This window comes from Choristoneura fumiferana, chromosome 24 (assembly GCF_025370935.1).
Source record: "Choristoneura fumiferana chromosome 24, NRCan_CFum_1, whole genome shotgun sequence".
Classification (NCBI taxonomy): Eukaryota; Metazoa; Arthropoda; class Insecta; order Lepidoptera; family Tortricidae; genus Choristoneura; species Choristoneura fumiferana.
Window position 1 is genome coordinate 8707050 of NC_133495.1, and position 14693 is coordinate 8721742.

Genomic DNA, 14693 nt, shown 5'->3' on the forward strand with positions numbered 1-14693 from the left:
TCTGTTGAGAGGCGATAGGCCAAACCACTAGGCCACCACGGCTTTTACATATTGCCTCATGAATATTAATAGCTAAATAATTTTACTGAGGCAGCGTAAATAAATCTAGGCGTTATCTTCTAACAGCCACACAGTATTACATTATTAGGGGAATAGCACGCCAGTGGAACGCACAAAGCGCTACCTGGCTAAGAAGAAAAAAAAAATTGCAGGTGGTAGGACCTTGTGCAAGGCCCGCCCGGATTGCTACCACCATCTTGCTCGCTAATCCTGCCGTGAAGCAGCAGTGCTTGCACTGTTGTATTTCGGCGTGGAGAGTAAGACAGCCGGTGATATTACTGGCACTTGATGGTATCCCATCTTAGGCCTCTAGGTTGGCAACGTATCTGAAATACCCCTGGTGTTGCAGATGTTTATTATTGTTGACCCACTTGCTCGTTTGCCATCCAGTCGAATAAAAAAAACTGAACATGTTCTTGTACAAATGTGCTTTACTGTACGTACAGTCACCAGCACCAATATCTGACACAACAAGCGTGCATAAATATCTGATACGACTCTATTTCTAGGGCCGGAAGGACGTCAGATATTTTTGCACGCTCCGCTGTGGCAGATATTAATGGTGGTGACTGTACCTACGTCAACAAAAGTTACATATAGTTTCGTTGGTAGATATGGATGCGCAACTCAGTGCATGCATCGTTTGTGTTCTGCACAAATTGTTAATGTGCTACAGGAAACTTTGGTTAAATTGGATACAATTGTATCTTTACATGTCTTCTTTTTTTTTGTTTTTTTTATTCGACTGGATGGCAAACGAGCAAGTGGGTCTCCTGATATTTAGAGATCACCACCGCCCATAAACATCTGCAACACCAGGGGTATTTCAGATGCGTTGCCAACCTAGAGGCCTAAGATGGGATACCATCAAGTGCCAGTAATTTCACCGGCTGTCTTACTCTCCACGCCGAAACACAACAGTGCAAGCACTGCTGCTTCACGGCAGGATTAGCGAGCAAGATGGTGGTAGCAATCCGGGCGGACCTTGCACAAGGTCCTACCACCTGCATCTCAAAACTTAAGTCGTTTAAGATGGACGAGCAAGACTTTATTTCTTTTGCGCCGCGCAGTTTGTGTATAACTGGTGTGGCCTGTAATATGAGCAAATAATTAAAACATAGATCATACTCGTCAAACTGAACAACGTTTGTTCAGCTACTTTTAAAAAATTTGAACATGAAACTACAACAAAACAAACAAACAAAACAAATTAAACATGTCGAGCTAAACTCGATTTAAGACGTGAGTTATCCAGGTCATTATATTTAATACTTTAAAAATAATTAGTTTTTTAATTTTTATTACACTTTCAACTTCAACTTTTTGCTTAATGGCAACCGGTCGCTTTAGGTTAGCAACCATTACTGCCAATGACACCTGACAGCAGCAAATTATACATGTGTCTGACCGGTTAATAAAGGTTTTTCTAAACTTTTTATTACACTTTAACAGCCTTATCTTAAAAAACATCTAATTCGAATTAATCCGAACTTACACTTGGACTAGTTACTCCTTGACTAAATAAGTATTAAGTCAGTTTTAACATTTGTATTAATAAACATGGACTAGCGAGGTATTAGTTAAACATTTCTTAAACCTAGACTATGACGTAAACAATGGCAACCCAGCGTGAGAAAAAAATAAAAGAATGAGTCATTGAATGAACGAGGAATGAACCACAGAAAAAAAAACAAGAAAAGTCTTTAATCTGTGGTATGAACCCCCATTAGAAGTAGAAAGAACCAAATATAACATGCGGCCGAGCATGGCGCTGTTTTGTAGTGTATCTCGCTCACTCTTGTTATAGTCACAATGGTGTAAGTGTAGTGGTAATTAGTTCTGACGCTGGCCACCAGAACATGTATATTTGCATTGTCAGCCTTTTGAAAACAGCAGGGCTACTACGAAACTCGAAACTCGAAGTTCGTGTCGTGCGGTCCCTCTGACACTTATACAATGTAATACGAGAGCGAGAGGGACGGTATGATACGAACTTCGATTTTCGAGTTTCGTAGTAGCCCTACAGTCACTTCAACATCATTGTTTGTTATTACGGGATTAATACTGAATGAAACTGAAACTGTTGAATAAAGATCGCATATTAATTAAATACACATTAAAAATAATTTAGTAAAAACGAAGATATTACGGCCCCAGACTCTTATGGCAGTTAAGACTTTGATATGAGGCGGTATGTGACCACCTCTCGCATCACCTGCTAACTCATTTTTCACCATATCAACTATGAAATTGGCAGTATCACGACTAAATCGGTATTTAGTTTTAAATTCGTGTTCTGAAAGCTCGAAAGGATTTTTGCGGACTTTGTATAATTTTACATGCCTAACCACCTCCTGTTCTAATTCCTCGAGTTCTTCAAGCTCTTGCACGTCATGCAAATCTTCGGCATAATAATCCATGCTATACTATGCTATTTGCATGCAAAAATAGTGGTTAGGTAAATAAATTTACTACAATGAATTTCAAATAAATCCACAGGCAAACCACAACCATCAATCGAAACAGAAAAGTTAGGTTACTCCAATATTACTCCATCGTTAAACTAGGCATCACCAAGGATTAAGTTTTAGTCCAAGACTAAGCCTGGATTAGCTTACTCTTTCCTTACTTCTTGTTTATTAATACTGACTTTTACTAATCTCAAGTTCAACCTCGAATAAAGTTAAACCTACTCTACTCCACGTTATTAATAAGGCTGTAACAGCCTTATTAATAAAAAACATCTAATTCGAATTTAATCCGAACTAACACTTGGACTAGTTACTCCTTGACTAAATAAGTATTAAGTCAGTTTTAAAATTTGTATTAATAAACATGGACTAGCGAGGTATTAGTTAAACATTTCTTAAGCCTAGACTATGACGTAAACAATGGCAACCCAGCGTGAGAAAAAAATAAAAGAATGAGTCATTGAATGAAGGAGGAATGAAACATAGAAAAAAAACAAGAAATGTCTTTAATCTGTGGTATGAACCCACATCCGAAGTAGAAAGTAACCAATTAAAACATGCGGCCCAGCATGGCGCTGTTTTGTAATGTATCTCGCTCACTCTTGTTATAGTCACAATAGTGTAAGTGTAGCGGTAATTAGTTCCGACGCTGGCCACCAGAACATGTATATTTGCATTGTCAGCATAGATTGTCAGCCTTTTGAAAACAGCAGGGCTACTACGAAAATCGAAACTTGAAGTTCGTGTCGTGCGGTCCCTCTGACACTTATACTATTTAATACAAGAGCGAGAGGGACGGTATGATACGAACTTCGATTTTCGAGTTTAGTAGTAGCCCTACAGTCACTTCAACATCATTGTTTGTTATTACGGGAATAATACTGAATGAAACTGAAACTGTTGAATAAAGATCGCATGTTAAGTAAATACACGTTAAAAATAATTTAGTAAAAACGAAGATAACACGGCCCCAGACTCTTATGGCAGTTAAGACTTTGATATGAGGCGGTATGTGACCACCTCTCGCATCACCTGCTAACTTATTTTTCACCATATCAACTATGAAATTGGCAGTATCACGACTAAATCGGTATTTAGTTTTAAATTCGTGTCCTGAAAGCTCGAAAGGATTTTTGCGGACTTTGTATAATTTTACATGCCTAACCACCTCCTGTTCTAATTCCTCGAGTTCTTCAAGCTCTTGCACGACATGCAAAATCATCGGCATAATAATCCATGCTATACTATGCTATATGCATGCAAAAATAGTAGTTAGGTAAATAAATTTACTACAATAAATTTCAAATAAATCCACAGGCAAACTACAACCATCAATCGAAACAGAAAAGTTAGGTTACTCCAATATTACTCCATCGTTAAACTAGGCATCACCAAGGATTAAGTTTTAGTCCGAGACTAAGCCTGGATTAGCTTACTCTTTCCTTACTTCTTGTTAATTAATACTGACTTTTACTAATCTCAAGTTCAACTCGAATTAAAGTTAAACCTACTCTACTCCACGTTTATTAATAAGGCTGTAAAAGTTTATGCAATATAAAGCAAAATACTTGTTGTTTGTAGGGTGACAGGCGATGTCAGTTGTATTCTAGGATGGCGTAAATTGATAGCAGTAGGCATTTAATTTGTATGAAAAGGGTGTTCACGGAATATTCAGTTATTTAAATCCGATAGATGTCACTGGGATCGAATTAGATGGCGCTATCGTTTGGTTGCCTCAGATCCTATAAAAGGAAGAAGTTTTTTTTGTTGTATTTACTTTGCAACGAATGTAAACTGTGTGGAGTTTTATTTCATGAACCCTATAGTGGACCTCTTCTTTCTGGATTGTACAAAGGGTAAATCTAATTATTCAAGTATTTTTATATTAATTACTTTACACTGTTCTAATTAGCGCGTTACTGAACTCCGCCATCGACTTATTCTCTGCCGGAATTTGCCGCCTATTTGTGGGACTGGAGACAGTGTGTGTATCCTTTTTGCGCTACTTCTATAATAGTATCAATTCATTAGTTAGTAGTTTTTTACTGTATATTTTTGCTTTGTGATTCCCTCTTTCAAGGAATAGCAACTGCCTCTTTCATTTCCCTTTTTTTTCTTATTGAGAGAAATCGACATGACGCTGGCTCAATCGCAAAGCAAACTAATGTTGTTCGGTTTGACGAGGACGATCTACGTTTTAATTTTTTGCTCGTATTAAAGGCCACACCCGGTATGCAGTCTCTTAAAAAGAAACGAATAGCAAAACCTCATTGTTGGATTATTATCCTTTTTGAAAAGACGTAATGAAGGAAAGACTATTTTTAGTATTCCATAGTAGGTAATGGACGAGTTTCTATAGCTTTTTACGTCCACTTATAAATTCTGTGTACCTTATTCTAATTACGCGAACAAATAGATGTTTTCGCTTCGGCAGTAGAAGCAGAAATGAGTACCTACGTGAACAGTGTGCGTGTGCCCCGCAACGAATAAATAAAATAATAAATAAATATCATGGGACACTTGACACCAATTGACCTAGTCCCAAACTAAGCAAAGCTTGTACTATGGATACTAGGCAACGGATAAACATACTTATATAGATAAATACATACTTATATACATATTAAACATCCAAGACCCGAGAACAAACATTCGTGTTATTCACACAAATATCTGCCCCGGCCGGGATTCGAACCCAGGACCTCAAGCTTCGTAGTCAGGTTCCCTAACCACTTAGCCATCCGGTCGTCAAATACCAGTATACTTACACACACTCATCTATGACGAGTCCATCGGTGGAATAAGTGCGCGAACAGTGCCATAAAGTGCGCGCACATTTTGTTAACCCCCGACGCAAAAAGAGCTATGTGTGTCTGTATGTCTGTGTGTCTGTCTGTTTGTGGCACCGTAGCTCTTAAATGGGTGGACCGATTTGAATGCGGTTTTTTTTTAATTGAAAGCAGGTTTTCTAGCGATGGTTCTTAGACATGTTTTATCAAAATCGCTTCAGTCGTTTTTGAGTTATGAACTTTGAAGTGACAAAGTATGTATGTATGTAACACTTTATCGTACATAAAACACAAAAATAATACAAAAAGAAAACAACAAAACAAAAGAGTACAAAGGCGAACTTATCCCTAAAAGGGATCTTTTCAAGCTATCCTACGTCGGGTTTTCCAACTTTTTGTTGGTTAGGTTATTCATGTTAACACGCGTGAATCCATCAAACGAGCCCTAATGTGCAGCATAGTGCCGCACTGTACCGCACACTGGTGGAATTGCACCTTAACGAAGCCATAGCACAGTGGTGGAATTGCACCTTAACGAAGCAATAGCGACTTGTATGGCATGCGGCGATTATATCCACGCATAGTGACTTTCATAACACGTTATGACGTTTTGTACGTGATTTTTTCCAAAGTGCTTAATTGTCACATAATTGAGGATCTCAGGGTAAGTAAATCTTTATTCAATAAGACAAAAGTGCACAAGAGAGGAATTAACAATAACAAAGAAAAAGACAACTTAGGTTAAACATAGCACAAAAAACCTACATTAGAACTTTATTTATATAAAAAAACGTTCAGTCTTTATACTATAGTTTGGCTGCCGTGGGATCTTGTAGGTACGCAAATTGTATGCAGATTGTATGGAAATTGCAGATTGCAGATTGTAGTGGGTATAACTTTAAGCGCAAGCTGAAGGATTACTTATTGACGCTCCAAAAACCCTTTACCTATCCAGTGCCCTTAGTGTAAGTTTTCGGTTACAAAATACGTCTCGATCGCGTTCGCGTTATAATCTCATTTTGTATGGAAACACGAACAGCGCCTCTAGCGGAACGTTTGCGATTTAGTTTTAGTACAGCGCTTTGACATGCCAACCACATTGATATGCCAGCCTGTTGTTTTTAAACAATCCATTTTTTCTTCTTTCTTTTAATTATTTATTTCTTGGTTTGTTATAGTTTTTTTTTTTCTTAAGTTTATTTGTGTATCCTAAGTGGTTTATTTATTATATTTGTCGTTATCGTTCCGTGAGTCACAGACGGTTCTGGCAGAAAATCAGCGCTGCAGGCGTTTAACGCTTCAGCATAATGCTGAGTCAGCGACCGTTTCACTTTCGCGGGGACACACAACATTGTGTATATTGTATTTACTTTTTTCATGTGTTTTTCTGTAATTTTTTCATTTTTTATATTATTTATTTATTTATTTATTTATTTATTAACTTTGGCACACAAAACAAATTGTAAACATGCGGTACAGTAATGAAAATAATTAAGGCAAGAGATCATTTACAATTCAAACTATGTGTACACATCATGAAAAGAGTGATACAATTAAGACTTAAAGAAAAGAAAAGTATCAATATTTATATAAATACAAGAGAAACTATACATGCATTTAGTTAACAAACATAATTTATTATATTTTACTTAGAATCCTCACACAACTGAACTGAGGACAATCCTTAATTTGCTGACAAAAACATTAAGTCTTGAACCAAATATGTCTAGGTCTTCATGAGCACCGGCTAAGTCGTTGTACTCCCTACACATTCTAACTATTGGATTATAAAAGGATGTATTATTTTTAAAGACTTCGAGTGAAAAGGTTTTAGGTTTTCGTATTCTATATTTAATGTTGATATTTAGAAGTGATAAGAGGGATGGCGCATCAATATGGCTATGAAGGATTTTGTACAAATATACGATGCTATATTGTCTACGACGTATTTCAAGTGATGTCATTCTAAATCTATCAAGTCTGGCGCTGTAACCTGAAAGGGCCTTACCCAACTTGTACCGGAAGCATAAAATTCTGAGAAACCTTCGCTGTACACTTTCAATTCGAAAGGAATGCACTGAGTAGAATGGTGACCACACCGGACAAGCGTATTTGTATTAATTTTGCTGTATATGTGTGTCTTCTGTGTTAGTGAATAAATGTCTTCTTTCTTTCTTTCTTTAATTTTCTTTCTTTAATTAATTATCAGCATCAGGAATGCTAAGCTTAAAATTTCTTAAAATGTTGTTTCATAGCCCTAAAACTAACGTTTGGTTACTATTTGAGTTTGCGTACCTATATAAAGCATGGTGTACACGAGAGTGAAGCTAAACAAATAATTGTAAATCACTAGGTCGACTATGCATTCCTGTCATTATTACACCAGTCTGTACATACATAACTTTTCACACACACGCTTGTGTATTCCGACTCCTGCGCAGCACAACACTTAACTATAGTTAAACGTTAAACAGCGTATCCAGTAGGCCGACCGGTTGCTTTTTTAAGGCGACGCCGTTAAGGGTATCCCGTGCCCCAATGACCTTCGATCTGAATCCCTTAGTTTTCTAATGCTTATTGTAGCTTATTATATTAACAACAACGGCTTTAAGCAATATAGTATCCCATATTTACTTCAAAGTTCATTGTTTTCGAGATATTAGGCATCAAAGTTGAACAATTTTAGGCCAAAAAACTGGTTTTCTGGCCATAAATTTTTTGTTAATAAGTTTCAAATGAAAACCCTCGACCAGTTTTTAGAGACATCAAAGACGAGCCCAAATATGTAGATTTCGTATATGATAGATCTTTCACGTCAATAGAGATACGACATAAGTGTTTTTTTAGACAATGTTTAAAAAAATCATACAAAATTAAGTATTCATTTTTTTCAAAATCCGGTAAACAAAAATGGAGATAAAAGATTGGAGAACCGATAGCCGTTTGACTTATAATTCTATCTGTAGTGCAAAAGTAGCAGATACGATTCAAAACTTGTCAAAAATCGATGAAAACCTCGGGTAGCCCCTTAATTGATGTTTTTTTTTCTCGATGTAAGTGGGTAAACTGAAGCAGCGTTTCTACCAATAATGAGCGAGGATGTGTTGCGAGGAATGTGTTTTAACCCCCGACGCAAAAAGAGGGGTGTTATAAGTTTGACCGCTATGTGTATCTGTATGTTTGCCTGTCTGTCTGTCTGTCTGTGGCACCGTAGCTCTTTTATGGATGTACCGATTTGAATGAGGTTTTTTTATTTGAAATCAGGTTTTCTAGCAATGGTTCTTAGACACGTTTCATCAAAATCGGTTTAGCTGTTTTTGAGATATTGAACTTTGAAGTGACAAAGTCAGGTGTTTTCCAACTTTTTTGTTGGTTAGGTTATTCACTAACCATTAATAGAAACGCTTTATTTACCTCGCCTCGCACAGCACATCTCTGGTGGAAACGGCTGAGTGGACTCCACTCAGTGGAGCGAGACGAGGTAAATGAAGCGTTCTTATTGGTTAATGAAAAATACATTCTTCGCAACTCATCCTCGCACTATGATTGGTTTTTTGGAGTCTTTTTGTATTTTTTATCTCAACTCCAATTTATTACTTTTATGGTCATCCCGTAAAACCATATCGAAAACACAAACTGAGACATGGATGCACGGTAAAACCAGAAAAAGTGACCAGCACTGGGAATCGAGCCCAGATCCTCAGCATTCCGTGCTGCGTGCTATAACCCCTACACCACCGCTGGTTAGGAGTCTAGACACAATTTTTTTTATTAAAAGAAAAAAAAACAACCTGAGATATGTGTGCATAGGAGAAATTTGTGTCTAGACTGTCCAGCGGTGGTGTAAGGGTTATAGCACGCAGCACGGAATGCTGAGGACCTGGGTTCGATTCCCAGTGCTGGTCTCTTTTTCTGGTTTTTCTGTGCATCCATGACTCAGTTTGTATTTTCGACATCCTCGCACATTATTAGCTGGCATGTTCACAGTAATCACACTTAAATTATTCAAATTCAAATCTTCTTCTATCTTCTATCTACATAATATATATACATAAAAATGATTTTTCCAAATGTATGTACGCGCAGAACTTCTGGACGGTGGCGCCGAATTGGATAATTATTTTGTTGTGTTCTTTAAGGTCAAGACAAGGTTTCTGCTAAAAAAAAAAAAAAAAAACTAGTTCGGGGGTGAAGCCGCGGGTATTAATTTATAATTATGTCCAACATAGGTAAATTACACGTTGTTACTTATACTATTTTTTGTGTCACTATGTGGCATATAATTATATTTATTTATTTTTTATTTATTAATTTATTGCATACATACATGTAACATAAGCTCTTAAAGTTAACATGAACCCTGGAAGGGTATAGCATTTGTTGTTATAATTGTTATTATCTATTTACTATTTTAAAATATTATATTGTACAATATCTAATTTCTGTACGTATATTAATTAATTAATCCTACAATAACTTAACTTAATAAAGGAACATCAAATATCACATGAGATCAGAAACATTTTTCCCACTTCTAGCAAATAATGCGTCGTGCGTGACGTGAGAAGTCACTATTACAAACTCCGAATTACAAACGAATAATATCATCATCATCATCCCAGCCTATATACGTCCCACTGCAGGGCACAGGCCTCCCCACAGAATGAGAGGGCTTGGGCCATAGTTCCCACGCGGGCCCAGTGCGGATTGGGAACTTCACACGCACCATTGAATTGCTTCGCAGGTTCGCAAACGAATAATATATTATTTCGAAAATATATTATGTATAAACAAATAAAAGGGTAACACTTTTTTAAATTAGTCGCTTACCTAAGTCGCTTACCTTATTTTCCTTAATGAAAAGATTTTTTCAAATTGTACAGAATTGATATACTTAATTCTAAATTATGTTTTTTTTTTTCATTAACGATACCTAGTGACTTCAAGAATCATAAATATCAAAAAACAAAACAAGTTAAAAAGAAATTTAAGGCTGGGCGTAGCCTTAAATGTCCTCTCGATCCACAGCTAGTCGACTAACTGGCAGTACACAAGTGACGCTGACGCGGCGCACGCGCATGTTATCTCAGATACCGGTTAATGAACTATAACAACAACAGTGGTTTATAACATTCGAAAATTGAATTGAAGTGAGTTTCTTTTCACAAAATTTTATTGTTTGTCAACTTAGCTGCATTAAAGTGTTACTGAAGAATCATAGATAGTGTTGCTGATATTTAAAAAATTAAGGTAGGTACGTGAGTATAAAATTCTACAATTTTGTTAGTATCATTTTTACAAATTTTTTTTTTCAAATGGTACAAATAAAGCAAGGAATCGGGAATGAAGGTCAATCTGTCACCTCAGTAAATATTTTTGTAAAGATTTCTTGCGTCTTACTCGATTTTTTGGATTGGAGATTTTTTGCACCCAAATTTTTGACTTTTCTGTAAGTAACTAAAAATTTATATACTCGTATAATTCCACTAATATTATAAATGCGAAAGTTTGTGAGTCCGTTTGTTTGTTTGCTACCTCACGTCTAAACCACTGAACCGATTTAGATGAAATTAGGTATACAGATAGTGTGAGTCCCGGAGAAGGACATAAGATAGTTTTTATCTCGGAAAATTGCATAGTTCCCGCGGGATAGTGATAAACGAATTCATCGCGGACGGAGTCGCGGGTAACGGCTAGTCTCTTATAAAATTGTTGTCCTGATAATTAAAATATGTAATTAGTCAAATTGGCTCAGTTTTGAAAGTGATCATGAAATTCCGCTTGTGGTAAACAAGGGTGTTTGAAATACATTCAGAACTCGCATAGGTACTTTTCGCAAATTATTTTTATTTATTTGTCAGTGAAATATTACAATAAAAAACAAATGCGCTGTAAATTATACAAGAAAAACACAAAAAGACATAAAAAAAACTAATTTTACATAATAATATCATTATATAGAAAAATACACAGGTCACTCGAGTGTATGTCGTGGTATACATGCCTGACATGTTTCGGACTAATACGTGGTCCATTGTCAATATCTACTCAAACGGATAATCAAACAAGAAATTTGTGCGAATCCACGAGTGACTTGTGTGTTCTATTTTAATTAGCCTTTTATAAAAATATGGATTTGGGTTGTAAAGAGGAAGTGATGGATTAAGAAAACAACCTTGATACCGTATTATGGGAGAGTAAAGGACTTCTAAGTGAGTTCTGCGAAGATTGTTTAGTATAACGTTTAAATTCAAATTAAAAATCGGCCAAGCCCGAGTCGGACTCTTAAAAAGGTGCCATCGTTTGTATTTAACATAGCATAAAAAATAAACTGTCCTGTAAGCATTTTACAAATTTTCGATTTACTTACAATTTGCAAAAAATAATTTAGAAAAAACTACTTCTATGATAATAATTTAAGCTAAATTAAATGTCTACCTCAAGTCTCTAGTTTCAGTGGTTTAGGGGGTACGATGTAATTTAATCAGTTACGATACTTACAATGTTATCAGTTAATTATGTAAAGCATTAAAAGCAGGGATATTTTTAGAAGGCGGAAATAGATTCTGATAGTAATACATAACAGATATCCGATCTAATAACTACTACCAACACACGGGACTTATCACGCTTAACAAAGCATCGAGATTAATATTACCCATTACGAGTTATTTTCGATTTCTGTTAACTATAAGAATACATTCAGTATGTCACATGAATATGATTTCTCCCAGTCACTAGTGGCATAAATGCATTCCAAATTTCAAGTCAATCGGACTATTGGAAGTTGGTCAAATTTAACTTGCAAGATTTGATTACAGACAGACCGACAGACAACGGGACAGGTGCAACTAAATAAAAGCTTGTAATAAGTAGTTGTTAGTAGGATAGTTTTTTTTTTATACTATCATGCGATCAGTCGGGAGACTATGTGCAGATGAGTTGCGTGATCGATGGCGTGAAGAGTTGGCTCCCCAGCGAGAGCGCTATATCTGTGGCTGAATCTTCATATTAGTTCAGGGTTTCTCAAACATGGCTCCACGTACCCCTGTTAAAGTTTCTAGACGACAGCGAACCCCTACCTCCCCCCCCCCCCCAAAGAAAGTAATAAAATTGACTGTTGGAGAAACTGTTTATTTTTATTTCAATCATCATTATAATATAATGTATACTATTTATTTCAATAAAAGGTAACAAATATAGGTTAGAATCGTCTTGCCAACGAAAATACAAACGCAGCCACCAGCCTAAAGCCTTGCCTTGCCTTGCCTTGTAAGCCTTGTCGCGAACTCCCTACCGTCGAACAGCGAACCCTAGGGTTCGCGTACCCCACTTTGAGAAACCATGTATTAGTTGATCCAGGTCTAGGATTCTGCGCCTCTTAAGGCGTCTTATCTGATCAGGCCCCGTGAGTAACCCTGCCAGCTGGTTAGGGTGGCATTCAAGTCACTTCTTGTATTTTGTTGAATATGACTGAATTGCCTGTTTCACTGTGTTAATCCTAAGATGTTGATGGACCTCTGAATATATCTATCTATCTGATAGATACATGAAGAACTAGGATCTACAAAATGTATATTTTACGCGATGGCAAGCGAGTTCTGGATATATTTCGACGGGAGATGTAGAGGTGGGTATGGCTCACGACCGTTTTACCCGCCCTTACCAGTGTGTTGTGTATATTGATGCATACAATAACTATTTGCGTCAACTTCTGATACACGTAGTTTCTCTTTTAAGTGAAGTATTCATCCTTCATTCCGTCTATAATCAGGAATGTTTCTTTAATTTTTGGACTGTTTTTATAGTTTATCGAGAGTTATTGTAATGCATCACAATATCATTGTTATTGAAATTAATGTAAATATTACGCTACAATCCTGGTTTGACTTGTTGAGGTTTAACTGTTTCGAAGATGGTTAAACTGATCGAGTGTTGCCATTATTTCCGGTTGCGAACTTCCTTCCGCTGGCGTTCGTGTCGTCATAGTGTGTTGTATGTTTTAATGTTTTAGTTTTTAAATGGGTCCCACTGAAAAACAGCGTTGCGGCTTGCCGTAACAGTATGCTGAGTGGGGTCCACTTTATACTATTCGATGTTATTATTATTTTTTTCTCTCCATCTAATGTATTTTTATGTGTATCGAATATGTGTAAATAAATGTTTCTCTCTCTCTCTCTCTCTCTCATATAAGTAGAAACGGGCCATCGTTTGTGTGCATCAATAAGTGGAACGGGCGGGCAAAACGCTTGTGAACCATACCCGGGTATATTTATTATTAAAACACAGCACAGTACAAATCAAAATAAAGGTAATAAAGGTAACTAAAACTACATACAAACTAAACTTATAAATAAAAAAGTTGCCCAAAATCACTGCCAGGTGGTAAGGTGCCCAGAAGGCTGGCAGCATTACCACGCCGTATGGCTTTGTGCTAAGAAAAAGCCAGCCCTCTGGTCACCCGAAGCCGTAATTAAATAATTTTCTAGAGTCATTCAATCTCATTCAATTCCAAGCCGTGGTGGCTAGTGGTTTGGACCTATCGCCTCTCAAGCAGAGGGTCGTGGGTTCAAACTCCGGCTCGCACCTCTGAGTTTTTCCGAAATTCATGTGCGGAATTACATTTGAAATTTACCACGAGCTTTGCGGTGAAGGAAAACATCGTGAGGAAACCTGCACAAACCTGCGAAGCAATTCAATGGTGCGTGTGAAGTTCCCAATCCGCACTGGGCCCGCGTGGGAACTACGGCCCAAGCCCTCTTGTTCTGAGAGGAGGCCTGTGCCAGCAGTGGGACGTATATAGGCTGGGATGATGATGATGATTCAATCTACTCGTGCAACTGCGTCAAATATAGAGATGTCATTAAAGGTCACCAACTGATAACGAAACGAGGCCTTTGGTATCACAATCGTTTTCAATACTTCTCTTTGTTACATCGTTTGGGACTATGATAGAAAAAGACGGTAATGCGATCGCGAACGTCAGCACGTCGCTCGTTTCCATCAAAGATATGCGAGGATGTGTTGTGAGAACAGTGTTTTTTATGAACCAATAGAAACTCGCACATTTCTGGGAAACTATGCTTTAGAAACTATGGCCTCTGGATCATAACATAAAACAGGTCATAATTAAGGTTTTCCTTACAGACTAGTTGGCGCTAGGCGCTAGCATTGTGAGGTCCGTTTGACACCTTTGATATTGGCGTCACATTTGTAATGAGGGCTATCGTTTTTTGTCTCACTAGATGGCGCACTGTTGCGTGAGGTTTTTAAGTATGGCTTTCAAAGTCTGTTATTACGGGCGTGAAAACAAAGTTTAGATTAAAATCATATTTAATACACCTTAAAACCGTACCATAAAAATATCGAGCAT

General features: G+C 37.1%; 1 protein-coding gene across 1 annotated transcript in view; it reads left to right on the forward strand.

Annotated features, from left to right (window-relative positions):
- Positions 1-10366: 10366 nt before the first annotated feature.
- Positions 10367-14693, forward strand: part of LOC141441420 (long-chain fatty acid transport protein 1-like) — a 31263-nt gene continuing 26936 nt past the window's right edge. The window contains exon 1 of the mRNA XM_074106144.1: positions 10367-10570. The gene's annotated coding sequence lies outside the window, so the exon portion shown is untranslated. The remainder of the gene's footprint in view (positions 10571-14693) is intronic.